The sequence below is a fragment of the Antechinus flavipes genome, chromosome 1 (assembly GCF_016432865.1).
Source record: "Antechinus flavipes isolate AdamAnt ecotype Samford, QLD, Australia chromosome 1, AdamAnt_v2, whole genome shotgun sequence".
Taxonomy (NCBI): Eukaryota; Metazoa; Chordata; class Mammalia; order Dasyuromorphia; family Dasyuridae; genus Antechinus; species Antechinus flavipes.
This window is the reverse complement of record NC_067398.1, coordinates 257,508,707-257,535,983: the sequence shown is the minus strand read 5'-3', so window position 1 is coordinate 257,535,983 and position 27,277 is coordinate 257,508,707. Positions and strand designations below refer to the sequence as shown.

The following is a 27,277-nucleotide window of genomic DNA, read 5'->3' as shown; positions in this document are numbered from 1 at the left end:
CCTTGTTTGCTCAGTTTACTCACCTGTAAAATGAGCTGAAAGAGAAAAATGGCAAACTACTCCAGCAAAGAAAATCTCAAATTGGATAACAAAGAGTAGGGAATGATCAAAAAAATAAGTGAACAAGAACAACAAACAAAAGGAAGAGCATTCAGGGCAGGGGCTATCTCATTTTTGTCATTATTCTGATCACCTAGCATAGTGTTTGGTATATATAGTATAGGCACTTAATATATGCTTGTTAATTGATTATGGTTTTATTTGGGGGGTGACAGTCTATTCTATTTTTTGATCATTCAATAAAATTTTTCTTCCTAAATGTTGTAAACAACATTCTTTCAAGAGGGGTTAGTGTAACATATTAACTAGCAGCAGACAGTTGTTTTCTAAGCAGATGTTCTGGATAGGACAATAAGCTACTCAAGTCAGAATTTCCTCAAAACAAACCTGTTCATGTCACATTCTGAGACTCTCTAAACTGAGTTACACTTTTTAAATGGTTTATTATCTTTATGCATTTTCCCTTCCTAGACAGCAAGCTTCATGTGGGCAGGAACCATAGATGGGCGTAAAGCATGGGCCAGTTATGATGGCACATTCTGAATGAGACTTCTCATAGGTCCTTTCCTGTACTTACTCTCACTTTATACATCCTATGGCAGAGCCCATGTCTTATCTCAATCTTTTTTCTCCTTTGAGGTTTAAGACAGCTGTTCTACATACAAGAATAGCTTAATAAAAGTTTGTACAACAAATGAACTCTGTATTATAAATTCCTTCCTATTCTTTCTCAAATGAGTTCCCTCACATAGGACAGGATGTTCTAAAAAGGGAGGATACTAAAGCAGTGGGTTGAGGTTAAAAAAAAAAAAAGTACACCTAGAGTTGCCTGGTTTCAGTCTCTCCTGGAATATATTTCCTTCAAGACTATTTTTGCATCTCATTCTTGGCACAAGGAACCTGTCACTCTAAATATCCAAGTGACATCTTTCCCCATTCACGAGGCAGGTTGTTTCTAATTATCCAGGACTGCTTCTGAGACATATTTGGGTACCGGAGGTTAGAAAGTTCTAGTCTGTTTCTAATTATGAAGAGTCACAAACAATGCAACACTGCTTTCGAAAACCAGAAACTGCTCCTGCAGGATCTGACAGTCTTTATTCTTCCTTTGTCTCATTATACCATTATGTTCCTATTTTCACCTCTCTTTCAAATCAGCCTCCCATTTTATATAGTTCTTGATATTAGAGCATTTCCATCAAAGCATTTCCTTTGATGTAGAGTCTGTTAATGATTTTCCCCCAAAACCACTGATTTTGATTTGAACAACTCTTCAGCATGTTTGGCTATTTTAAATCCAGGCCTCCCTGGATCTTTTTTTTTTTTTATGTTATTGCTACCTAATTATTATTTCTACATCACTCTCCATAGAATTTCTCTTTCCAACTTGCTAAAACAAGGATACTTTCGCTGTCACTCTCTGTTGACAGACTTAATTAGTATTTCAGCTCAATAGAAAATATTCAAAGTCTTCTGTTAAACAAGGCCAAGAAAACCCTGAGGGGTAACAATCTTGGCACTCTGTGGTCTATTTGGGATAGATGTTAGAGATGTGTTCTTTCTGAAGCCCAGACATGATTTGGAGCCAAAATGTGACACTCTGCTGTGTGAAGGCACCCCTCTTATAATTCTAATAACTCCTCCCTGCATCTGAATGAAGCTTTGTACTTTTTAGAGTTTTTTTCACTATAAAATCTCACTAAAGCCCCCCAAAAGGGAGGTAAAACAAGGATTATTATCCCATATGCGGTCAAGGTCACAAGCAAATAATTAGTAGTAATTGAGCTACAATCTAATTTCCAGAGTCATTTTATATACTTACCTGCTTTCTTTAAAGTCTCAACTGAAATACCTCCTGCAAGAAATCTTTTTCAATTCCCCTTAATGCTGGTATTTTGTTACTTGTGGCTCCAAGAAGCTATGGCATGCACAATGGCCACACTATGGCAAAACCATTTAGGTAGACAGGCTAAATCAAGGAAGGGTAACTGAAAGATCTCCAAATCTTTTCTTTCTTTCTTTGTATCACTAACTATTAGCATAGTACCTGAAACATTATAGGAACTTAATAAATGTTTGTTGATTTGACTCACCTTTACATGATGAGTTCCAGATTAACCAATATACTGTTTCTCACATGTGACATTTTATCTTTTGCTTCCATGTCTTGCCTAGTCCCCATACCTGAAATGCTCACAGTTGTTTCTTAGAATTCTTCCAAGGTTTAACAGAAGAGTTATCTACTATCTAAAGTCTTCGTTGTTTCCCTCGGGTGCTTGTATTCTCCCCTACCAATATTGTTTGTATTTTTTTTTTTTTTGGTACTTTGTATTTACTTAGCTATGTTCATGTAGAATTTTTGTCATTAAATACTCAAAACCCAGTACAATGCCTAATACTTAATAGTTGCCTAATAAATGACTGTTGATTAATTTTGAGGGAAAGAAGTAGCAACCAACTTAATCTCTCTCTAAGATCAACTCTCTATAAATTATGTCCCAAGCTGCCTCTCACTTTTTGAACTTTTACTTGTGAATTTATCTAGAAGTCATTTGATAGAATGGGATCTTCAAGAGAGAGAGTCATGTCTTCATTTTACAGAGAAGAGAATGGAATCTCAGAGAAGGGAACTTCCCTGAGGTCTCACAGTGACTTAATAAGATTAGATCAGATCTCCTGAATCTAAATCCAGGTCTCCTTCTACTATTATATACTAGGATTGATTTTCACAGCCCAGAGGATCCCTGCCATTTTGGATAAAATCTGCCTAGATCATATCACTTCAGGTATAGGATTAGAAAGCAATGGAATACTCACAGACCATAAAATACAATAAAAAATAAATTTATTCATAGTAATTCACCAATTCAAATGCTCTCCTTTGCTTCTGTATTCACCAGGGCAGATAGGTCAGAAAGATATTAGGAAAGGCAATAGGAATTCTGTTAACCCTGTAACACACCAACTCTTCATAGGCTGCATCTTTTATGCCACAGGTGACAAGGCAGCCATACCAGTAGTTCAAGCATCTGAAGAGGAAACCCCTCTACCATCCTCCTGCCAAGAAATTGTGATATGACTTTTGAAATCAGTAAAGAGAAATGAGAAGGGCAATAAGTACAAGGGCAAATTCATTAAACACTCTTTTTTTTTTTTTTTCTCAAAGAGGCCCAGTTCTATCAGAGGGTGATGTCTTGACTTGTTCATGAATTGGATTTAAGGGAGGCAGAGTTACACAAAGTCATCACTTACAGAATCATTAAAACTCAATTTTCCTCCATCTTACATATGTGAAGTTGGGTTTCTTTGTTTGTTTTTAAAACCTAACAAGAATATTTATTCCCACTAAATTTCATTTTATTAAATTTGGACTACCATTCTAGCTTCTTGATATCTTTTTGAAGTCCATCATTTGAAATATTTATTATCCTTTCCAATCAATCCACAAAAAAGAATTTATTACGCTTTTGCTACATGCCTTGAATTGTGTTTAATTGGATTGTGTTCACATCTCAGTGAAGATGACCACATGCAAATGTTATGTTGCATATACAAGATGTAAATCATCTGCACTTATTCCTCTTTGCATGGCTGCTCTGCCTGGTTTCAGATCCACAGAATTGAGATGCTCCTGTCCCGGTATCCCCTAATCCTCCCCTCCCCAATTGTTTTACTGTCTCTTTTTGTATGTTGCCTCCCTCTGTGATTGTAAGTGCCTCCTCAAATCCTTTTCCAAGATAACATTGGTCTTATCAATGAAACTGCAGCTTCTTCTTGGTACTGAAAAAAGCCTCAAGTCAAACAATGAAACCACAAATATCCTGAAATGATTATGCATGCTATATGAATGAGAATAAGTTTTAGTACCTTAATTAAATAATAGGCATAAGTCTGTCAACTTAGCATAACTGAGTTCATGTGTTGTTTCAAGCCTCCATTTTTATCATTAAGCTGCTTTGGATAAGTTATTTTCCAGAAATAACTGGCATGGTCTGCCATTGTAGACAGCATGTGTGTTTTTAAACAATTAATATTGTTGTTATTTTTGAGTTGCTTTAATCATGTCTGTGACCCTGATATGGGGTTTTCTTGACATTGAAGTTGTTTGTCATTTTCTTCTGCAGCTTATTTTTACAGATGAGGAAATAGGGCTAAATGATTTGCCCCGCATCATAGATTTTGTCTAAGGCTGAATTTGAATTCAGGTTCTCCTTACTCCAAGTTCAGGGCTCTATCCACTGTATCACCAAGCTGCCAAAATAACTGAAAAACTTATATGAATGAAAAAATATATATTATAAACAACTTTACCAGTAATGTAGAATTCATCTAGCAATCAAGTTATGTAGTAAACAAATTAGAAACACTCAAAGCTAAAATGATTTTTTAAAAAATGAAACCCCAACCTTCAGCCTATTCTTAAATTGTAGCAACTAAGTTGCTACAATAACTCAAGTTAGTCTATATTGACTTGAGGGCAGTGTTGATTGGTTGATGGAGATTTTGGAGCTTGGCCAGTCAACGACATGACCAAGTGGAGAAGAAACCTTGTTAGGGTTCCAGGTCTCCTGAATTTCAATCTAGGTCTCATTCTACAATTTTATGCTAGGGGATGGATGTTCATAGCCCAGAAGATCCCCTCCATTTTGGATCAGAATTACCTAGCTCAGGTCATTCCAGGTGCATGATTGGAAAGCAATTAAACACTGTTCATATCTTTTAATTAATATATTGAGAAGTCTAAGTCCAGTTTGCATAAGCTTAGAAATGTCCCATACATTTCACTATGGCCATATGACTAAATATGACTATATTTAGCTATATACCTAAACTTGTTATTCTATGAACTATCTATAGATTAATCTCATCTGGAAGCATATTGTTAACTCTTAAGAGAGCCTTGTGATATTTGTATGAACTGATGCAAAATGAAATAAGCAGGCGATCAAGAAAAACAACCTAAAATATATTCAAATTCAGATTGGTTTCAATGACTAATCTTTGTCACAGAGACCAGATGATGAAACACAATTCCCCTGTTTGGTAGGGAGATGGAAGACTATGAGAGAAGAATGAATATCATATCAGAAATGGTTGCTTAGTTTTGTTCACCTATTTTTCTTTATTACAATAGGAAAGTTCAAAGTGAATGAAGTGGATTATGGGAATGACTATAATGTTTTTTAAATATGTTTTATTTATTTTATTAAATATTTCCCAATTACATGTAAAAAAAATTAACATTCATTTTCTAAAATTTTGAGTTTCAAATTCTCTCCCTTCTGTCTTGTGTGATACCAATCATATATGTGAAGTCGTGTAAAACAGATTAGCTGAAATGACTGTAGTTTAAAACCCAAAAACATCAATAAAACTATTTAAAAATATTATTGGTCCTACTCGAGGGAACCCAATAGTCTGTGATGTGTTCAGTGACAACTCAGTGAACTAAATAGAAGAATCTATGTTGGCAATTGCTATAACTGGGGATTTCCCAGAAGAGCAGAGATAAACATATATACTGTATAAACACTGAACCAAGCTAACAAAAAAAAAAGCTAGTGATTCATGCTTAAGCTTCCTCCCTGTGGCCTTTCCCCAGCTAAGTGCTTCTTTGATTTACTTCACGTTTCTATCAAGTGCGGCTGCTTGCCCACCATTTCTCCTGATGCTTTACACAAAAGTGTCTGTGGCTTCCCTAGCCTCACTTGTCACACTCTCCACCTCTATCACCACTCTTACTCAGTTGGGACAGTAATGGAATCTCTGTAATTAACCTCCTAGACCGACTGTTACATAACCCATCTATCTACCACATCATGAATGATTTAGAAGGAAAAACCCCTTTATGAGTTCCTTATCTATGTCAGGAGTTCCAGAGTACTATGAGGAGGAAAATGAGAAAAAGTGAATAAGTAGGTATTAAAAATCCACATAGATTGCCATCAGAGTTGTCTTTCAGGGTTTCTTAAACTTGTTCCAGTCACAAACCCTTTTTATCTAAGAAATTTTTACATGACTCCAGGTATATAAGTATATGAAATAGGTATGTAAATAAAATATTTTCTGATAATAATCATAATTTCACAATCACCACATTCAATGTGACCTTTTATGGGGTTGCAACACACAGTTTAAGAAGCTTTAAATGGAAAGCAGCATTGGACTGAGAAGTAATATAATTTATAAAGTAGATGCAAATCTGTTCTAGTAACTTACCAGAAGTTACCCTACACCAATAATTTGGGTACAGAATTTACAATAGGCCCATCTGTTTCTTCTTGCTTCAAGCCTAAATTGTTTTCTTTATAACTCCTAACTCTTCTCTTCAAAAAAACTTGTCTTTTGGCCATTTTCTTATTCATTATGCCATTTAAGAATAAATGGGAAGAACTTTGGAGGATAAATAAAATTGCTATACAACTGTGAAATGTTTTTATTATTGTTATTTAATATAGCACTTAAGTAATAAGAAGTCACAGAATTCAGGCCAATGAATTTGCCAGGGTCTAGCTGAAGAAGTCAATTATACTTGTCCTGTTACTCATGAGTACCCATTACAAAGTAATCTAACCCCATTCCATGGAGAAATTTCCCTCTCTAAATTCCTTAAACAAGCATCATCCCAGAAACAAAAGATGTTAGAACTGAAAGGAAATACATGCAACATCCTCTTTTTTAAGTGAAAGAAATTGAGGTCCTAAAGAATGACTTGTCTAAAATCATAAAGCTTGTAAGTAACAGATAGGATATAGATCCAAGTCTTCAAATTATAAAGTCATCCCACCAAATGGTACCGCACAATCTCAATTATTCTGCCTTTAATTGTTCTCCCACCGTTTCAGGTGGAAACATTTACAATATTGTAAACTCAATATCAGGGATGGGGTCTTCAGTTTATTTTTGCAACCACAAACTTTGATATTTTTATATCAAAACTTGTCAAATGAGTGAAACCACAGGTCTAGATACAAATAATTTTTTAAGTCTATATCACAGGTTAGTCAGGTGACAGAATAGAATACCAAACTTGGTTCAAAAATGACTTTAAATAGTCTGCATCTGTGTGACCCTGGGCAAGTCACTTGACCCCAATTGCTTCAGATAGATAGATATCTACATACAAAAAGAAATACATAAAGTCCATATCACAAAACTGAACCCAGAGTAGATACTTAATAAAAGCTTGTTGTAAAACTTAATAAGGTACAGTGACTGGCACATGGCTTGGATTTAATAAATGCTTATTGGTAGAATAATGGATAGGCTAATTGATTACATAGGGCATTGGCCAAATTATTCAATCTTATTCCATGTAGTCATTCAAATGGCTGCCTCTAATTTTGTAGATCAGCAAAATATTCATTGAGAATCTCAAGAGTAGCATATCATTATTCTAAGTAGGAACAAAATCATATTCACAATTTAACAGTATGAAGTACATTTTATAATGCAATTAAGCCTGAGATAGAATAAAGAATACAAAGAAATATGGAAAGACTTTTACAAAATAATACAAGGTAGAGAAAATACAACTAGAGTTAACTACAAACTTTGAACTTTGGGAAGCTGGGAGATGAGACCAAATTTATGATTTCATTACATAAGGAATCCCTTCCCTATATGGCACACACTATCTTATATCCTTGGAGAAACGTTTAGGACACTGATATGGTAAGTAACTTGCCAAGGGTCACACAAATGAGTACAAGTCAAAGAAAGGACTTGAACACAAGTTGTTTTTTTTTTTTTTTTAAACTAGGGGTAAGCTCTTTATCTACCACATGATGCTGCTTATATGACCACATAAGAGAAAAATTAAGAAGTATAAACAATGGAAAATCACACTGGTCAGAGTATTTAGATTCAAGTCCCATCTCTGATGCTATTTCTGTGACCTTAGATAGCTTAATTTTCCTGGGTTTCAGTTTTCTCATCTTTAAGATGACAATATTAGACTGAATAAGTATTTTGGTATCTTCTAGCTTTTGGTCTTAATCTTGATCTTTATCCTGATGTAGACTTATTAGGAATGACTTAAAAGTTGCCAAAATTTTATTCTTTGAAATCAACTCATTTTTTCTCTTTTTTTTTCAATTACACATAAAAATAATATTTAAAAAATTTAAGTTTCAATGTCTCTCTCTTCTTCCCTCCTACTTCTACCCCCCCCACCTTGAGGAGACAATCTCATATAGTTATACATGTTAAGTCCTGCAAAATATATTTCCATGTTAGCCATGTTATAAAAGAAAGCACAAAGAAAAGAAAAAGAAAGTAAATAAAGTAGGTTTCAATCTGTATTCAAATTTCATCAGTTTTCTCTTTAGAGAAGAATATCATTTTCATCATGAGTCCTTTGGAATTGTTTTGGGTCTTTGTCTTGATCAGAGTAGCTAAGTCATTCACAGTTGATTATCCTTATAATATTGCTGTGTCTATGTACAATGTTCTCCTGGTTCTGCTCAGTTCATATATATATGTTACTAGGTTTTTTCTGAAATCATTCTGCTCAATGTTTCATATATTATAATAATATTCTATCAGTTTCAGTAATCTAAAACTACACTAAGACTTTTGGAATACCCTATATATGCCATCATTTATAGTGTTTTCCTTACAACAACCTTAGAAAATATGCAAGGAAAGTCCTATTATTCTTATTTTATTAGATAGGAAATTGAAGTTTGTAGAAGTTTGATTAATTAGCAAGGTCTGGAACCCAAACCAAGACCTTTCCGACTAAATTTGGTGCTATGTCATTATATAGCTTTGAATAATATGATAACTAGTTTTGATCTGATATTTTTTGAGCCATATCTGTGATGTTATCACTGGTAGGAACTCCTAGGTAATAAACTTTTCCCAGATCATCATCATCATCCTGCCTAGGTTGATTGGCCCATCCACCCCATCACAAAGGTGGCATGTGTCAGTTATAAGTATATAACTGACTCATAATGAAGTCAGTTCCCTATACACTTCTCTATACTGCAAGTAGTTTGAGCAAATATATAGATTATATTCTGGGTACAAACTGGTTACTAAGTTTTGTTTTGCTCTGAATCTTATTTGGTCCCTTTTTTAGTTTAAAAGGATAATGCAATTTGTGTTTAATTATTGAGCTCAGAGTTCATTTTATTTTAGAGTTTAGGATTCCTCAATTCAAAATATTTTTCATATTAAAAACACACCTACACAATTTTTAAAGCAGCACTGATGTTTGTTGGTGCCATCCAATCAATTTGGCATTTAATTTCCATCTGCTGTGGAACAGTTTCCCAAAAATTAAGCAAAGGGGACAAGGGAAGGAGAGGAGTTTTTCTCTGTAATGTTCTCAGACTGTTTCTTTGGCCAAATTCATCTATTAAAATGTCTTTCCACCACATGTTGTCCTTTGAGAAAACACAGAAATGAGAACAGACAACAGGATATGCTAATTCTGGAAGCTGTAGAAAGGACTCTGAGATGGGTAAATTCAATCAGTTCAGGCTTCTCTGTTCCCATCTCTAAGTTAAAACGGACATTTCCTGACTGGCCAGACACTTGGAGTTCTGATTTCATCTCCCTTTAGCATCTGCCAGGAAAGAGACAAAATGCAGAGGTCCAAGAAAGGTAAGAGAAGAGCTCCATTCATGATATAATCTCATTACCAGAAAACACAAAAACCTTGTCTTTGCTCTGTGATTTTGAATTCTCCTGATCAGATCAATAAATCCCAGTTTGGGACAAAGAAAGATAAGTGGGATAACAAGGCTAGTCATTTGAAAATGTGTGTGTGTAGCTTTGGAGGTAGCTGAATCTTGGGCTCTCCCATAAAAATGGCAGTTATTTAGCATAGATATTTTCATAAATCAAGTTTCAAGACAAACCATGTGTTATATTTTAAATGATTTAATGTTCCTTTTCTCTTAGGAGCACGAGACTTCCTTTAGAGCACTTGGAATTGCTGGAGAGTTTTGGTTCAAATCCTGGCTCAGATGATTCCTAACTGTGTGTTCTTAGTCATATAACTTAACTTCTCAACCTTAGTTTCACATTTGTAAAATGAGAGTGATAACAATGTCTGCCTTACAGAATTGTTGTGAGAATATAAAATGCTTGGCAAATCTTAAAGGACAATGAAAATGCTAATTATTATTATTATTATTATTATTTTTACTATTAGTTATGTGTCTCTGTAGTGCTTTCACTCCTTTGCTCCAGCTCCTATTTCCCTGGCTTTCTTTCTATAAGATCCAACTGGAATCCCACTTTTTTTTCCTAGAAGCCTTGCCCAAACTTTCTCTTAATTCTAGTACCTGCCTTTTATTGATTACTTCCTATTTATCCTATATATACCTCCCTCTGTATATATTTATTTGTATGATATCTTCCCCATTATGCTCTAAGTCCCCTTGGGGCAGGAACTATCCTTTGTCTATTTCAGTATCCTTAGCACTTAGCAAATGCCTGGTACGTAGTTATTGTTGTTCATCTTTTATTTCAGAGGATCAGTGACATTATAAGGTGTGACTTGTGCACAGATTAGATTTTGGTGGGACAGACTAGCACAAAATCATCAATCTCGCTCTCTCTTCCTGAGTCACTGAAGTGCAATGGCAAGACCAAAGTCAGGATGACTGGTGATGGCCGAGGATAACGTTAGTATTTTTGATGTCTGACCAAACTCTAAGCATTCCACAGTGCCTATTTCAACCACCTTCATGGTCTTTGGAACAAATTATTCTTATCTGCCCATTCTCTAGGGAAAGTCTTCACACAGGTTTGAAGTAAACATTGCCCTACCTCACCCAAATATTTGAGCCTTTTCCCTACTAGAGCTCATCTGCTAAGACTGCTCATGGATTGGACTGCTCATTTATCTTTGACAGAGTTCACCTTTCATCCAGTTCTCACCTATGGCTCCAAGAAGTTATAGCATGCGCAGTGGCCACATCCTGGCACATAGTAGGCACTTCATAAATATTTATTAATCAAGACCTCTTATTTACCTTTCAGCCTTTAATCGACAAACCTATGTGTTCTTTTATAGAATTATAAGCATATAGATCTAGAACAACAAAGAAACTTAAAGAACCTCTAGCTCAATCCTTCTCAGTTTTATAGTTGAGGAAACTGAGGTCTAGAGAGGTTAATGATTTGTTCAGGGCCTCATATGTAGTGTCACAGTTTAATTTAAACCCAAGACCCTCAAATTCTGAATCCAATACTTTGCCTAGAACTACTTTTTCAATTTTTTTTCCCTTAATGGTATTTCTTGCCCTCCAACCTATAACTTTTATCTAGAAAAGAGAAAACTTAAAATGTGCAATGCTTCTAAAATGAAGCAAGGGCACTCTCAGTGAAGGTTACTCACAAGCTTCCTCTAACAGTTGCACAAGGGAATTACACATTAAAAAAAAATCCAGTTAGGCATTTTCTTCCTCCATCCTTGAATCCCCTGAAGTATGAATAAGACATTCAAACCAGATCATCAGACAGTACAAGTCTACTTTAAGTTTTAGGAATTTGAAAAATTGTAATCACTTCCCTTTTGGTTTCAAGTTCTCCCACAAGAGGACAGGATCTTGACAGAGATTCAATGCTTAGAAGAACTGTACAGAAGATACAGTAAGTGTGGAGGCTGCTAGAGTTCAAGAGACCAGGTAAGACAATATTAATTTAAATGATGTTGAGAAGCAAGGCTGGGCCTATAGCAAAGAGGTAGTTTGACGTGATTCTAGCTATAATTACTTAGCTACAATATAATAAATATTTATGTCTTTATGATTTGCATTATTAATAAACTATATATTATAACTTTAATATTTAATCTTAGAAAATTAGGGGTTTTTATTGGGGAAAAAAGATGACTAATTACCCATGGGGAAAGAGGGTTTTTTTCCTAGTTTATTAAATAAACAATATTTAATAAACTGGAATGGGGGCTCTAAGCTAATGAGAAAGAGGTTGCAATTGTATTAATGAGAAGAAAACTGAACAAAAACTTGGATTATTAGCTCAGAAAAATAACAATAAAAATGATAAGGAGTCAGCTAAAGAATGATTCATAAGGGACAATGGTTGACCTCAGACAAGAAAGAAAGAGAGACAGAGGCAGAGACAGAGATAAAGACAGAGAGACATACATAGAAAGAAAAACAGAGAGAGACACATATGGAGAAAGACTGAGAGAGGCAGAGAGACAGAGAAAGACAGGGACATCATGTATTTACTTATATGTGAACATGTACCTCCACAGTAATCTTCTTGAGTGAACAGACTCTTAGTTTTGTCCTCAATACTTGGCACCACAATGCCTGAAACATACTTAAGAAATAGTTACCAATTGATTGATATTGAAAGGGCTGGAAAAATGAAAATAAAGATTCTATATTACTACAAAGAATAAAACTAGGAATAAAGTTGTCATTATTTGTTCTTCGTTCTAGAGGAAGACCATGATAACAAGGTGATACCATGACATGCATAAATTGGATTTCAATGAGAGAGCTGTGCAGAGTCACCAGCCTCACTTTCTCTTTCAGAGCCATCTGGGTCCATTGACAAAATATATAGATACAAATGACTTAAGATGGTCCTGTTAGGAGCAGTGAATAAAAGTTACAAGGAAGTAGATTTTAACTTGAGATAGAACAATAATTAGAACTACCCAAGAAGAGAATAGATTATTTGTGAAATAAAATAGCAAAGCAAGAGGTAATTTGCATTGATAAAGAGAATTTTTTTCATTCAGATTTTCTTCTATAAAATAAAAGATTTGTACCCTCCAAAAAAAGAGTTATTTATAATAAAATACATTATTTGTAATATAAAACTCTAATTTCTTGGCAAGCAAAATTATTTCAGAAAAACCTGGAAAGACTTATATGAACTGACACAAAGTGAAGTGAGCAGAACCAGAAGAACATTGTACACAACAGTAGCAATTGTGAATGGCTTGGCTCTTCTCAGTAACATACAATGTTCTAAGACCATCCCAAAGGAATCATGAAAAATAGTATCTGCCTCCAAAGAAAGAACTGAGGTCTCCCTGATTCCAGAATCAGCTCTCTAACTGCCATAATACCAACCTGCTTCAAAGTTCAAGTCTTTGAACTTGGCTAAATCTTTCCCTCAAAGTTCTAGGGATATTTCTGAGAAGTTTGGGGGTGATTCTCTAATGCCATTAAGCTCCCACCAATGTGTTCCTCCTAATATGATCTATCAAGAATTATTTTGTTAATTAGCCTTTGCTGTTATTTTTGTTGTTGTTTGCCCTTTGTTCTCCAAAAGGATCATGACATCAGGGAGGTGATGCCATGACATTCAAGTGAATTTAATTTAAATTGAGGGAGGGTTGTGCAAAGTTATCTGCCTCACTTTCCCCTTCAGAGCCATTTGGGTCCAGTGGCCAGATATAGATCAGGATGACTGGAGATGGCAATATTATGCAGTAGCCAACTTTTAGTACCTTTTGGAAAGAAATATTCATTTACTAAGGAAATACAGGTGACAATAAATAACTATTCCCCCAGAAATCTGTGACATACTGTTCTAAAACTCCATAGAGTCTAAGAAAATGAGCTTCTAGATAGCATGTGGCAAAGGGACAGCTCATGGTTTTTGATTACTGAAAGAAATTCTCCTTAGTATTTTGGATTCTTTTGTGAAGTCACAAATCTATATCCATTCTGTCCTTGGTTCCCAATTTTGATTATCATCAGTTATTCCAGGAATGTGGCTAAGAAACTGATAAGAAAATGGAGAAGTCCAAAATCCTTTGGACCTTTTAGAACCCTTAGCAAAAGGGAAGAGGGAGAAGGATACAGAAGGGACTACAGACAAACCCTAGAATTAAAACCAATAGTTACCACACCCCTTTCCCCAAAGAAGTTCTTTCTCAAAGATTTTAGTAGAATGCTCAATTGGCTCCAATGTTTTGAATGAATCCATTTCTATTTAATTCATATTTTACAGATAACTTCTGGGGAATAGATAAGTGTCCTTGACCAATCTGAATGTGATTCTTGTACAAAGGATGGTTTACACTTAGCCTAAAGCCTAAAACTGATTGATCTATTGAGACATATTCTCATCTAGTTAAGGTATTAAGGTTAAAATAGGGGAAAGTGATTTTTGACCCTCTTTACATTTTCCCCTTAGTTTTAGTTTTCACCAGCTTCAGGAAATCTGGTGGAATCTGTTGGACAATAGTCAAAACCCGGGGGGAGGAGGGGAAGTTCGATTTTCTTTTAAATGACTTCCTTAGTACTATATAGAATTAAGAAAATTCTACATGTACAATTCATACTCAAATATAATCATGTCCATTCTTCCATTCTAAAATGTGATGGGGGTTTGTAATATGCATAAATCCCATCAGATTACTCAAATGACATCTATCCATGCCGAGTGTGCTGGGGAATTGCTCCAGGCAAACCACGATGACATATTAAAAATGTGTATTGGAAAAGACTGTGCATCATCAATGAACATTCTGTAACTGGTTCCAGTTGGCTAACCAGGTGGGAGAAGCTTCTTTGCATTGGCTGAAATATCAGAACTGATGATTTCTTCAAAACCAACTTTGGGCATTTCTCACTTGGGGAGGAGCTTGATTACTGTTCCTTTCTCAGGGGCCAGTAATAAATTCTGGTATAAGGGGAAAGCACCAAGAAACTTCTCCTCTGAGGTCATGTGGCTTAGGGCCTGGATACTTGACTTTTCCATTCTAGATTCAGAAGTGGAGTCTCTAACCCTAGGAGAGTGTTCCACAGGAACCCCAAGAGTCACCTTCCAGGCTGGGTATTATTTCTAGCCCAGCATCAATACCCTAAAGAACAAGGACCAAGGCCATTAGGAGTAAAACTAAGTTTTGAGCCTACTTTTTCTTATAAAAATAATAGAAGCTAAGTGCTATTATTTGTTAGAATTCTTACAAGGTGCTAAGTCAGTGGAATTGATAGGGACAATGGTTGTTTAGCAGGGTGCTTAACAGTTCTCTAGATGTACTTAGTACTTAGTAGAGTTCCACAAGATTCACACCTTTAAGAGAGCATATATAAGCTAGGAGCCTCAACCAGGATGGACTCTGGGAGATTCACAAGCCAGGATTCAGTGGAGGAGATTCACAAGCCAGAGACGGCAGTTGGGCAGAACAAAGGAAGACAGAGAAGTGGTGACAGGCTGTCCTGTGGAAAACACTGAAACCAAGATCCGGAAGGCCTCCAGAAAGCTAGCCTAGCCCCAAGTGAAGGAGATAAGATTTTGGAAGAGACAATAAAGGATTTGAACTTTAACTCCTGGCTGCATTTGAGGTGATTATTACTTTAAATTGAAACTAAGGCTGCCTCCAGAAGCCTTGCAAGAAATCTGCTCCCAGAGCACATTATATTTTAGAGAAGAGAATATTACATTCATTGTCCCTATTTTAAAGTTGAGGAAACTGAGCCAGATAGAAGTTAATTGATTTTCCCAAGGTCACCCAGATAGGAAGTATTTAAAATCAGAGATTTAATATCTGGTCTTCCTGACTCCAGGAATATCTCTTTATCTGTTCCCTACCTTGCTGCCTAACAATGGGGGAAGAACACAGCCATTGAGGACCAGTCATAGCATTAGGAAAGAGACAACCATTGAGTTCCTGAAAGTACTCAGAAACCCTTAAGAGAAGATGTAATGAACTGACCCTGGAGCATGAGAGAGAAAGGGACCAGAGCTATCATCTTGCATAAATACATGGGAGTATAACTTTACCTTTACATTAATAAGGCCATCATAGCCTATTTTAGAGGCCTTTACAACAGTGACCAGCTTTCTTTGAAAATCCCTCCCATATAGCAGTAGCATGATCATAGGTCATAAAAATAGAACCAAAAAGGGATGGTAGAGAACATCTTATTTTTCAGGTGAGAAAACTAAGACCTACCAAGTCTAAGTGATTTCATCAAAGTCTTGAATGCTAAAATGTTACTCTCTTGCCAAAATTATTTCCCATCCTTCTACTTCCTTTATTCTCTTCAGTCTAAGCATTTTCTTCATCCTTATCTTCACTAGTTCCATGACCTATTCCTGTCCCTTGTACTTTGAATGTTTTCCAGCTTCACCTTCATCCCCTAGCTCCTCTCCTACTCAGTTCCTACCTTCTGCAAGATCTTTTATGATTCCCTCACTATTCAGTGGTATTCCATCTGAGTCTCCTACTTTGCACTGTATATACCATTTATGTACCTAGTTGCTCACATGTAACTGCTTCCATTACAATATAACATCCTCAAGGGCAAGGAACATGATTTTTCCTTTGCCTGGTATCACTTAGCACAAGACCTGGCATATAGAAGGTGTTTAATAAATGCTTCTTGACCTCTCTGTGACTTCTTTAGCTTCACTCCTAACTCTGGACTCATGATCTACTATTTTCATATTTTAAACTGTAACTAGGTTTTGCATATGCCCAGATCACCTGAGTGGGAAGCATCCATGCGGGAGACAGCAGAGCCCTACTTTCCAAGACGAGACATCCTGTGTCCCCCTTGCACATGTGTGGGAGCAGCCTCTTTCCATTAATTGGGTAGCTGAAAGAGGCCAAGTCACTAAAAACAACTAAACTAGAACAGTCTCTTTTCCTGTTTCTCCAAGAGTCCAAATGGGAGTGAAGATTTTATTCACCCAAAGCATTAAGTACCATCTACTGAGCTGGATGTGGGGGAGGAGCCACCTTGCCCCTCTCCCTTTAATTCCTGTGACCCTCAGAAATTGGATTGGGTTTCAATCTCTTTTATTTGTCTTTTACCTAGAATGCATTCAATCTACCCAGAAGCCTGAGCCAATCATGACATTGGAGGCAGGATTCCTGGATGGATGTTGCTGCCAAGGGAGCAAGGAAGCCCGAGGAGCTTGCGTGTTGGTATCATGGGTGTTGGACTTAGAACTTCATGGGGCCATAATATAAAGGACCTGAATTAAATTGTGAAACTAATCCTCCTCCTCTCCCAGAAACTGAGGTGATATAAAGAGGGGGAAGGAAATTTTGCCTCTGATGTGTTGGGGGAAAATAATTTGCAATGTTTTTTTCTTGGTATACCATTGAAACAAATATTCATTTATAAAAAATAATCTATTAATCTCAGATTAAAAGGCCTGTAGTACAAAAGGCATCTAAATTGAAAGAATACAATCATTGAGACTATGAGACAATGACAGAGACTAACTATCCCCAAATTCCCATAAGAAGAAGAAAATCTTCTAGGATTTTCTAGAAGAAGAGTGAAATGTAACACCTTCAACTTCTAGGCAGTGACTGGAGGCCTGAGGTCATAGATTTAGAACTGTCCTATATTCCAGGGCTCTTACTGTTTAAAATGAGGAAGCCCAGAGAGGTTAAATGACTTGCCCCCCAAAAGATAACTAAATGGTGACACAACTAGAATTTGAATCCATAATCTCTGACTCAAACCCAACCTCCCTTCACAATCCCACATTACCTCTATTACTGCTATAGAAACTCTCATTCCCTGCCCTTCCACTTCCCACCTGTGAATCTTCACCTTTATATAACTAACCATCATCCCATTTCTCCACTCCTGCTCCAGGGCCATTGAGCATCACTGGAGAAAAGTCACAAGACTGAGATGATTTCACCCACTACAATTTCAAAGTACATAACCCCAGCTGAGACCTCATTACTGCTCATTACAATATTTCTGCTGGGTGCTGCTCCTCAGCTCCCTTCTCATCATCCTGAGATGGCAGTGTTCCAAGAATTCCTTCTTTCACTCCCAACTTCACCCCCATATCCACCCTCATCCTTAAAGCAGCTTTGGTTGATTTACCTACTTATTTCTTTGAGAAAATGAAGACTCGCAGAAACTATTTCAATTTCCCCCCTACCCATGTTCAATTATAAGGGGAAGAGAAGAGAATAAACATTTACGTAATGCCTACTATCTACCAGACATTGTGCTGAACTTTAGAAATATTATCTCATTTGATCTTCACGACAACCCTTTAAGATAGGTGTCCTTATTATCCCCCATTTTATATTTTAGGAAATCAGGTCAAATAAAGGGATAGCTAAGTGATGCAGTGGGTGGAGTGCTCAACTTGGAATCAGAAAAATTAATCTTCATGATCTCAAATCTGGCCTCAGACATGTTCTAGCTATATGATCCTGGGCAAGTCACATAACCCTACTTGCCTCATCTGTAAAATTAACTGGAAAAGAAAATGGCAAAGCACTTGAAGTGCTTTGCCAAGAAAACCCCAAATGGTATCACAAAGAATTGGACAAGAGTGAACAATAACAATGGGGCAAACAGGGCAAAACTATTTGCCTGGGGTTACACAGCTAATAAGAGTCTCAGGAACTTTTTTAACTCAGGAAAATGAGTCTTACTAACTCCAGGCTGGGTGCTCTATTTATTGCTCCACTTAGGGCTACATGCCAAGATGAGATTTTTTTTCTAGGTAAGTAAGAATAAGAGATAGGACAAGATTTGATAAAAGACAAAATAAAATTTAATAACTCATAGGAAGGATATAAGCTGGCCAGAATAGCTTGCTTGCATGTGCTTCTCACCATTAACAAATTCTTTCATCCTTAGAGAATGTCAATAGCATGTTTTCATTGGGCTATTACCACAAAATGCCTACCCTGGAAAGCCCAGTTGGCAAGATCTTCACAGAATGGAAAATAATTATGCTTTGTCTCTTTTTCCCCCAATTTTTAAACATTTTTACTTAAAGTTTTGAGTTCCAAATTCTATTCCTCTTTCTTTTTCTTTCCTTCCCCTTCTCTGAGCCAGTGAACAATCAGATAAATGTTATGTATGTGCAATTGTGTAAAATGGTTCCATATTTGTCATTTTGTACAAGCAGATTCAAATAAAAAAAAAGAAATGCAAAACAGCATGCTTCGGTACATATCCAATATCAATTCTTTCTCTGGAGGCAGATAGTATGCTTCATCATTAGTCCTTTGGGATTGTCTTGAATTGTATTAGCTTACATTAGTATGTAGCTGAGAACAGCTAAATCATTCCAAATTCTTCATCAGTCAATCTGTTCACTTCATTCTGCATCAGTTCATGTAAGTCTTTTCAGGTTTTTCTGAAATCATGCTGCTTGTCATTGCTTATAGCACAATTCCCATTGCAATCAAATACTACAGCTTATTTAGCTATTCCCTGTTTGATGGACATCCCCTTAATTTTTCATTCTTAGCTACCATAAAAAGAGTTGCCATTTTTATACAAATAGGTCCTTTTCCCTTTTTTTGGATGTACCCTGAATCTCTTTGAGGCTTCTCTTCCTCCCTCCAGTAACTATGACTCCCATCATATACAGCTACATTTTTTCACCTGATATTCCTCTTATCTTTTTGATGGTTGTGAAGGGAATTGACAAGAAACACCTGGAAGACTATTTTGATCATCTTCCTCAGGTAAGAACAAGAACCTAGAAGGGCCAGTGAAGAATATTGAAGTCTATAATTGAGAGAACAGAATTGGCAGGAAGGGGAAATAGAAAGATGAGTCTTTCTAACTTGAAATCTGCCTTCATACTTATTAGCTGTGTGACTCTGGGCAAGCTACTTAACTATGTTTGCCTCAGTTTCCTAAACTATAAGGAAATGACAAAATAGTCCAGTATATTTACCAAGAAAATCCTAAATGGGGGTAATGATGAAAATGTCAGAACAACAACAACAACAACAAAAAAAACAACAACATATATTAATTTTATATCAGAATCCAAATTTCCTTACTCTCAATTCAGGAAGAATTTTTCATGATACCCCTTAAAGAAGTTGGAAGGCTGCCTCCTCTTCCATGGAGAAAGCTAAGTGATAGGACCTCAAATGTAATAGTGAATGAAAGACATGACACTAACAGTAGAAAAGGAAGGGGATAGGAGGTAGCCTGGAACAGAGATGTCTTCCTGTGCTTAATCCATGTAACACTGGAGAAAGAAAAAGTGGTAGTAGGACAAAATGGGAAGTCAGATGACCCTGTTTGAATTCCAGCTCTACCATCTACTATCTGTATGACTTTAGGTTAGTAACAGAACTCTCTAGATCTCAGATCCTCAATCAATTAAATGTTAAGGTCAATCAGCTAATGGCTAGAGCCAAGAGTTGGAGTGTATTATTGGAGGCTCATGAAACACTTTCCCAAACATGACCCCACTTGATCCTTGCAACAACTCTATGAGGCAGGTAACATATTATTAAACTTATTTTATAGGTAGGCAAATCAAGGATCAAAGAGATTAAAAAAAAAAAAAAAAAAAAAACTTGGCCGAAGTTGCATAGGCTTTAAAGAATGAAAAAAGCCTAACAAAACTGTGCACTTGAAGGAGATGGGGGAAGAGCACTGAAGAGGGAAGAACAGGGAGAGACAAATGTAGACAAAAAGGGCAGTGGAGGAGGAAGATAGTCCCCAAAACAAATTGCCAAAACAAAAAAAAAATATCCAACTTTTGTTCATGGATAGCCCCTGGAAGAGGAGGGAGAGGGGGGGGACTCTTGAGTACTATGAATGTTGATAGTAGGAAGGGAGGCAGATGATTTAGGGAATTGCAATGAATTTTTAAATCCCCCATGGAAATTCAGAGATGCAGGTGTTTTCAATACCAGATCCTTCCCAGGACACATCTCTACACGTGGCTATGAGCCTTATGTTCCCCTAGTCTCTGAGGCGGAAGCTAAGGCCTTCAGCTCATCTCTAATTTGACTTCTAAAACCTGGGCTGCTTCCAAGTCTTGAATAAGCAAGATATTGATAGCCCTGGCAGAGACAGCTCTGAGAAGAGCCAGGGCAGTGAATGGTTCCCATACCACTTTGCCAATTCACTTCAGACCTAACCTACTTACTGCTCTTCATGCCAATCATGCAAAACTTCAGGGTGGAAAGGGATGAAGGGAATATTTTCTCTTTTTCTTCTTTTCCTCTTTTTTTTTCGAGAGTTAATATCAAAGGAATATATTCTAGAGAAACACTTTCAGAGAAACTATGAAGAGAGAATTATGCTCATGTGCCAGGAGAAAAAGTTTGATATCTTTATAAACAAAACCATAGTCAAGAGTAACTTTTCTAATATTTCTCAAAAATGATGTATATTGCTGTTCTTTTCCCCCAAGGCAATTGGGGTTAGGTGACTTGCCCAGAGTAACACAGCTAGGAAGTATTAAGTGTCTGAGTTTAGATTTGAACTCGTATCCTCCTGACTTCAGGGCTGGTGCTCTATCCACTGTGCCACCTAGCTGCCCTTGTATTGCTGTTCTTTCTTGGATAAACTTTTGCCTCATCTGTTCTGTTAGGGTCAAGACATTCCAATCCAATTCAAAATTCATTTATTAAATGTTCCCATGCACTGGCATTGGGCCTGGCATGAAGATATTTTGACAAAAATGAAACATTTCCTGCTCGTAAGAAACTTACATTTTGCCAGAGCAAAACAAAAAAGCAAGTTTAAAATATTCATAAAATAAAAATAGTTGAGTTTTGGAGGGGATGAAATAGAGGTGATGGAAGGAAATATTTGTTGGCTGAGTCAGGAAACTGTTTCTCTTTTGTAGGTGAGTGGCATCTGTTGAGCCTTACTTAACTCATTTTCAATTATCCATAAAGGGATTATCTGCTTTATGTATTGATAAGGGCACATTTTTTACTTGGTTTCATTTAGTCTATCTGGAGCTACTTTTTATCTTTAGTCCATATGCCCTTGGGGAAAGGATAACTCATTTTAATATTGATCTCCACAAAACTTAATTAAGAAGTGAAATTTGGAATGCATCATATGTTGATGTGTGTTTCAGCTGAAAAGTGAACTATAAATGATTTTCTGGATTCTGTGCTCTTTAGCTTTTCATTCATTCATTTCACAAACATTTGTTAACTACTGTGAGCCAGGAATTATAGATAATTTTTTTTAAAAACCTCCCCTCAAAGAACTTACATTCTATTGATTAAAACAACATGTATACAGATAAGTAAATAGGAAATAAATACAAGATTACTTCTGGTGAGCATCAGCAACTAGGGATCAAAGACAGGCATGTTTTACAATAACTGTGATGTTTTCTCCCACTAGTATATAGAGGCAAGAGTTGACAATATCTAGCATTTTCCTTAGTCAGAGATATCTCTCAGAAGAATAGATGGAGGGGTAGAAGTCATCTAGGAAGCCATCTACTTCAACTTCCTCATTATGCACATAAGTCCAAATGAGTTGCCTGAGGTCAAAATTGAGATTTGAAGCTATGTCTATTGACCCATGCACATAAGTGAAAATGTTAAAGAGCTGGACTTGGAATCAGGAAGACCTGAGTTTCAAACCCCGTCCAGTAGAATTCATGCCTCAGTTTACAGACACTTATTTAGCTGTGTGAGCTATTTAATCCTGTTTGCCTCAGTTTCCTTATCTGCAAAATGAACTGGAGAAAAAATTGGCAAACAATTCTGGTATCTTTGTCATGAAAATTCCATGATCAGTATGGTGCAAAGAGTCACGAGGAATTGGGTACAATTCAACAACCACAGCAACTATTGACTCTAAGTTCCACATCCTTTACTACAGTACACTGGAAAGAAAAATGGCCTAAGAGGCAGAAGACCTGTATTCTAGTTCTCATTCTAGCATTTTCTAATTGTGTGAAATCTGACCCTCAGTTTATTATTGTGGCAATTCTAGATGGGTTTGTGTCATCTATAAGAAAATACCATGTGTAGGGTTTGTTATCAAACTCCATATATATCATGAAAAGTTCTTTGAAAACCTTTCAGATCACAGGATAACAGGAGATCAAAGGAAGTCATATAAAAGCCTTGCTGGCTAGCTCCATTGCAAATTTGTATTATTTTATCTGACATGAAGGAAGACAAAGGAAGGAGAGCCAACACCCTCATCCCACCCACCAGAAATTTTTTTTAAAATGGCAACATCAAAAAAAGCACATGGGGAATTTGAGAGAGTTGTCTCTGGATCCCTAGATTCTTGTCACCATCTATTTTTTTTTTTTTTTTGTTTCCTTGGCTGAGCATAGATCAGTCTAGAGTTTCTAAGAATAAACTAAAAGTTCATTTCTAAGAGATAAAGCATTCCAGGGTTCTCTTATTCAGGCACTAGATTCCTGAGAGGAAGATTTCTTCAACATTATGTTTCTTGGAGAAGGAACAGGATCACATTGCAGCTGAAAGACTAATGTTGGAGTGGGGGAAGGTGAAAATTGAAGGAGGGGAAAGGACAGGAGACCTGGACCTTGCCAATTCTCCATTCCACAAATATGTGTTACAGGTTCCAGATTAATGGGGACTTTTTGTTCAGCAGTACCTATGGTGCCTTTACTTTCTGGAGAAGTCCACTGCACTGAGTGCTTTATGTAATGTTTTATATTTCTCTGTATTGAATACTTAGAAGCTTTGTATATCTTAAATTTTCTCAGGTAGGTGAAATAAAGATCTGTCTCTTATCTAATCCTCATATTGTATATAGAATTCCTTCATGGTAGTTGAGAATCCAGTGACCCACTTTTGGAAAAACCTAGACATAAGTTCTTAAGAATGGCTCTGATATTAGCACCCTTTTATTTCAGTGTTAGCTCAGGGTAAATGCCAGGATGATATAAGACACTTGTAAATCTCTGACTCATTAACAAACAAATCATTGCTCTTACATAGCTGAGATAGTTAACAAGGACACAATTGTACATAGCTTCTTATCCCTTGTCTTCATATATAAAATTATCTGATCAGGGCTGAGTGTGGTGACTCACATGATCTTCAGACATTCACCAAATCAGAGTGGTTAGGATTGTGTACATCTTTAGGTGACTTAGCCACCATCAATACAACTATAGGCAGTAGTATGCTAGTAAATGTTTAACTACTGGCTCTCAAAAAATGTATTCAAGACAAACTTTCAAATTTAATCTGCTTTCCTAATGACCAGCTACTGTGCCTCTATCTGAGGTTCTATGGGCAGCAATAGTGTCTGCTGAATGGTTACCAAAGCAATACAGAACTGTAGTTTCATAAAAAATCTAACCCTCCAGGAGCTGAGATGTTAATTGAATTTATTTTATATTCTTCCTTTTTTACATTTGTTTTAGCTTCTCTGACCTGCCTAGTCAACATAATTTAGATAGATAGATAGATAGATAGATAGATAGATAGATAGGTATACAACACACACACACACACACACACATATATATATACATGTATACATATATATATATGTATGTGTGTATAGATGTATATGTGTGTGTGTATATTTATCTGTATAGGTGTTGGCAATGTTTCTAAGTAGAACAGTTTTATAAGTTCTACCAAATTTTTCAATTTGTCAAATAATAGAATATCTGATTTATTTTCTAAGATTTTTGGTAGATTATTATATCTCCATTCTACCACAATTCAGTGTGTGGCTTACTTATTTGTTTTTTTATCACATTCTTAGGTTTGCGAAATACTGTGTATTGTGATTTGTGGTAGTATCCTGTAATAGAGAGTCAGCCTTGAAGCCAGTGGTTCAAAATGTTGTCTCTGACACACACTGACTATGAAAACCCTATTACAAGTCAATTCTCTATTCCTATGACTTAAGATAATATTATAATACATAATTTGCATTGGAACAAAGAATGTCTTATTTAGCCAGATATGTATTCGAGATTGGTAAAAGTATGTTAATGAATACCATTTTTCATACAATTTTTTGTTTTGGAAAAATAGTTATTTTTTATAAAATATGTTAAAATATAATGGGTTCATAATCATTTTAGATAAATTTAATAAATATATACTTTAAAATTTAATCACCTAATTTCTTTTTTATTTATCAGCACAAGCACACCTCTACCAATACAAAACCATACTTGCTCTATGACTTAAGAGGGTTGCCTAGAATCACTGAAAGCTGAAATGAGTCAGAGGCAAAATTTGAAATCATGTTTTCTCAACTTTGAAGTCAATTCATGAAACACTCTGTTGCCCTCTTGTCTCTTGGTTTGTCATGTTTCATGACCAATCCCCAATTTTTTGAAAATATTGTCACAAGAGAAAATTAGCTGGTGAAAATTAGAGTGATGGGGAGAAGAGCCTTTTCTAAATATAAATGTAAAGGGGTCATAATAAATTTCTTTTCTCACCCAGTGATACTGATCATCCCTGTGGCTCTGTGATTCCAGTTAAAGGACCCCTTTAGAAAATCAATAGGAACATACTTCAAGTAATTCGGTAGCATTTACTGAAACCTGTTAGTGAAGGAGATTCATGTCTATCTGCCAATTATGTTTCAGATTTGATCTTTTTGTTCTGGTGTTCAGTTTTTCAAGCGTGCCTTTGTCCTGGAGCCATTTTAGAACACTGTGTCATCCCACTGCTTTTCAGAGTCTGCTCTTTCTCCTGAACTATGTCTTCAGCGAATGTCAGGGTAATGAGATCCCTTCATTTCTAAGGCAGTCCAAAAGCGCATTGCTCCTTGCCTCCCCCTAGGATATAAGCAATTTATCCAGTGTCACTGATAAAAATGGAGGTGTCAGTGGTAGCTAATGTTTCTTTCTATTGGAGAGAGCTGGTTCTGTTTCTCTGACCAAGATAACAACAATAACAACAATATGCATTTAGGTAGAACTTTAAGGTTTCCAAAGGCTTTTACATATATTACCTAACTTTAATCTCACAGATCACCTGGAAGATGATTATCTCCATGTTACAGATGAGGAAACTGAGACAAGCAGAAGTTAAGTGGCATATCCAGGATCAAACAGTATTTGTGGTCAGATTTTAACCCAGTCTTCCTAATTCTAGTCCAGCACTCTACATACTATGCCATCTAATACAATTGCATGCATTTGTTATTTAGTCATAATTCTTTTTCTTCTAATTTAAATTCCTCTTTAAGGAGATACTGTCCCTTACTTTCAGTCACAATTAGAGAGAGGTGTTTTGAGAGCCACAATTCCAGATATTACTAATTTGGAGGACAGCTTTCCTCATCACTCTTTGCCCTGGTAATTTTATCAGGCTAGACCAATAAATTCAATTCCCATTTATAATAAATAAATGAATAAAAAAGCTTTTATTAAGCACTATGTGCTAGGAAAGGCTACTAGGTGATACAATAAATAGAGTGCCACTCCTGGAGTCAGGAAGACTCACCTTCCTAAGTTCAAATCTGGACTCAGACATTTACTAACTGTGTGACCCTGGACTAATCAATTAACCCTATTTGCCTCAGCAACTTTGTCGACAAAATGAGCTGGAGAAGGAAATAGTAAACTGCTCCAAGAAAAGCTTAAATAGAATTACAAAAAGTTGGACATTACTGAAACAACTGAACAGCAACAAAAATATGAATATATTTCACTACTCAAGGAACTTAAGAAAGGAAGAAATCAACAAATATATAGGGGATTAAGAGCTGAAGGGACTAACAAAGAATACGAGGGTGCAACGTGCCTTAGAGATGGCTAAGAAGTGATTTGGTGACCCAAGAATAAATAGGATAAAATGAAAACTCACTGACAAAGTCCAGGATCCCAAGGATAGAAGTGTGAGTTTAGGTTGAAAAGCCAAGAAGGAAAAAAAACAAAAGGAGTACACGTGGAATGATTTGGAGATGGCCAAGTTAAAAAGAGTTGAGAAACAAGGTAAGAGGGGAAGATTCTGGGAAGATGGCTGAGTAGATTGGTAAATTTCAAGCTGTCTAGATTTTCCCCACAAATAGAACAAATTTACGCCTCCGGGCAAACATAGGGTGGTGAAAAATCAAAAAGACTTGGGGCAGAACAGGGTCCTCCTGGCACAAACTGAGAAGATCAGGGCCAGGGATTAATCCATGTGAAGTGCCAACACCTTTAGGCTAGCTCCCCACAAACACCAAGTGGGGATCCCTCAGGTTGTCTGGGTGAAGTTGGAGCCTCAGCAATAAGCACAGAAATGTGCACCTACTTGACTAGATAAAATTGGGGTCTGAGTCCTGGAAGACTGAGGGAATCTCAGTTGACTGAGAATGTCAGATTGAGCTGTGCTACTGAGCCATGGCCCTGGGTGAGAAGGAACCAGCACCTGGTGAGTGCAGAGGCAGTGGAGCAGGGACACTGCTGGCTGTTGGCACTTTCAGGACAAAGGAGGAAGCTCTTGATTTGAGATTTCAAGTCAGAGGAACAGCCTTCTAATTGGTCTCCTTGTTTCAGTCTAATTTACTCTCTACCAAGCTATCAAATTAAT

The 27,277-nt window shown here is 36.4% G+C and overlaps 1 long non-coding RNA gene across 1 annotated transcript; it reads left to right on the top strand.

The window, feature by feature from the left end:
• Positions 1-9,565: 9,565 nt before the first annotated feature.
• On the top strand, positions 9,566-22,311 carry LOC127564248 (uncharacterized). Its single transcript, XR_007954217.1, has 4 exons — positions 9,566-9,675; positions 11,608-11,708; positions 16,842-16,947; positions 17,637-22,311. It is a non-coding gene; the product is annotated as an uncharacterized LOC127564248 (long non-coding RNA).
• The last annotated feature ends 4,966 nt before the right edge of the window (positions 22,312-27,277 follow it).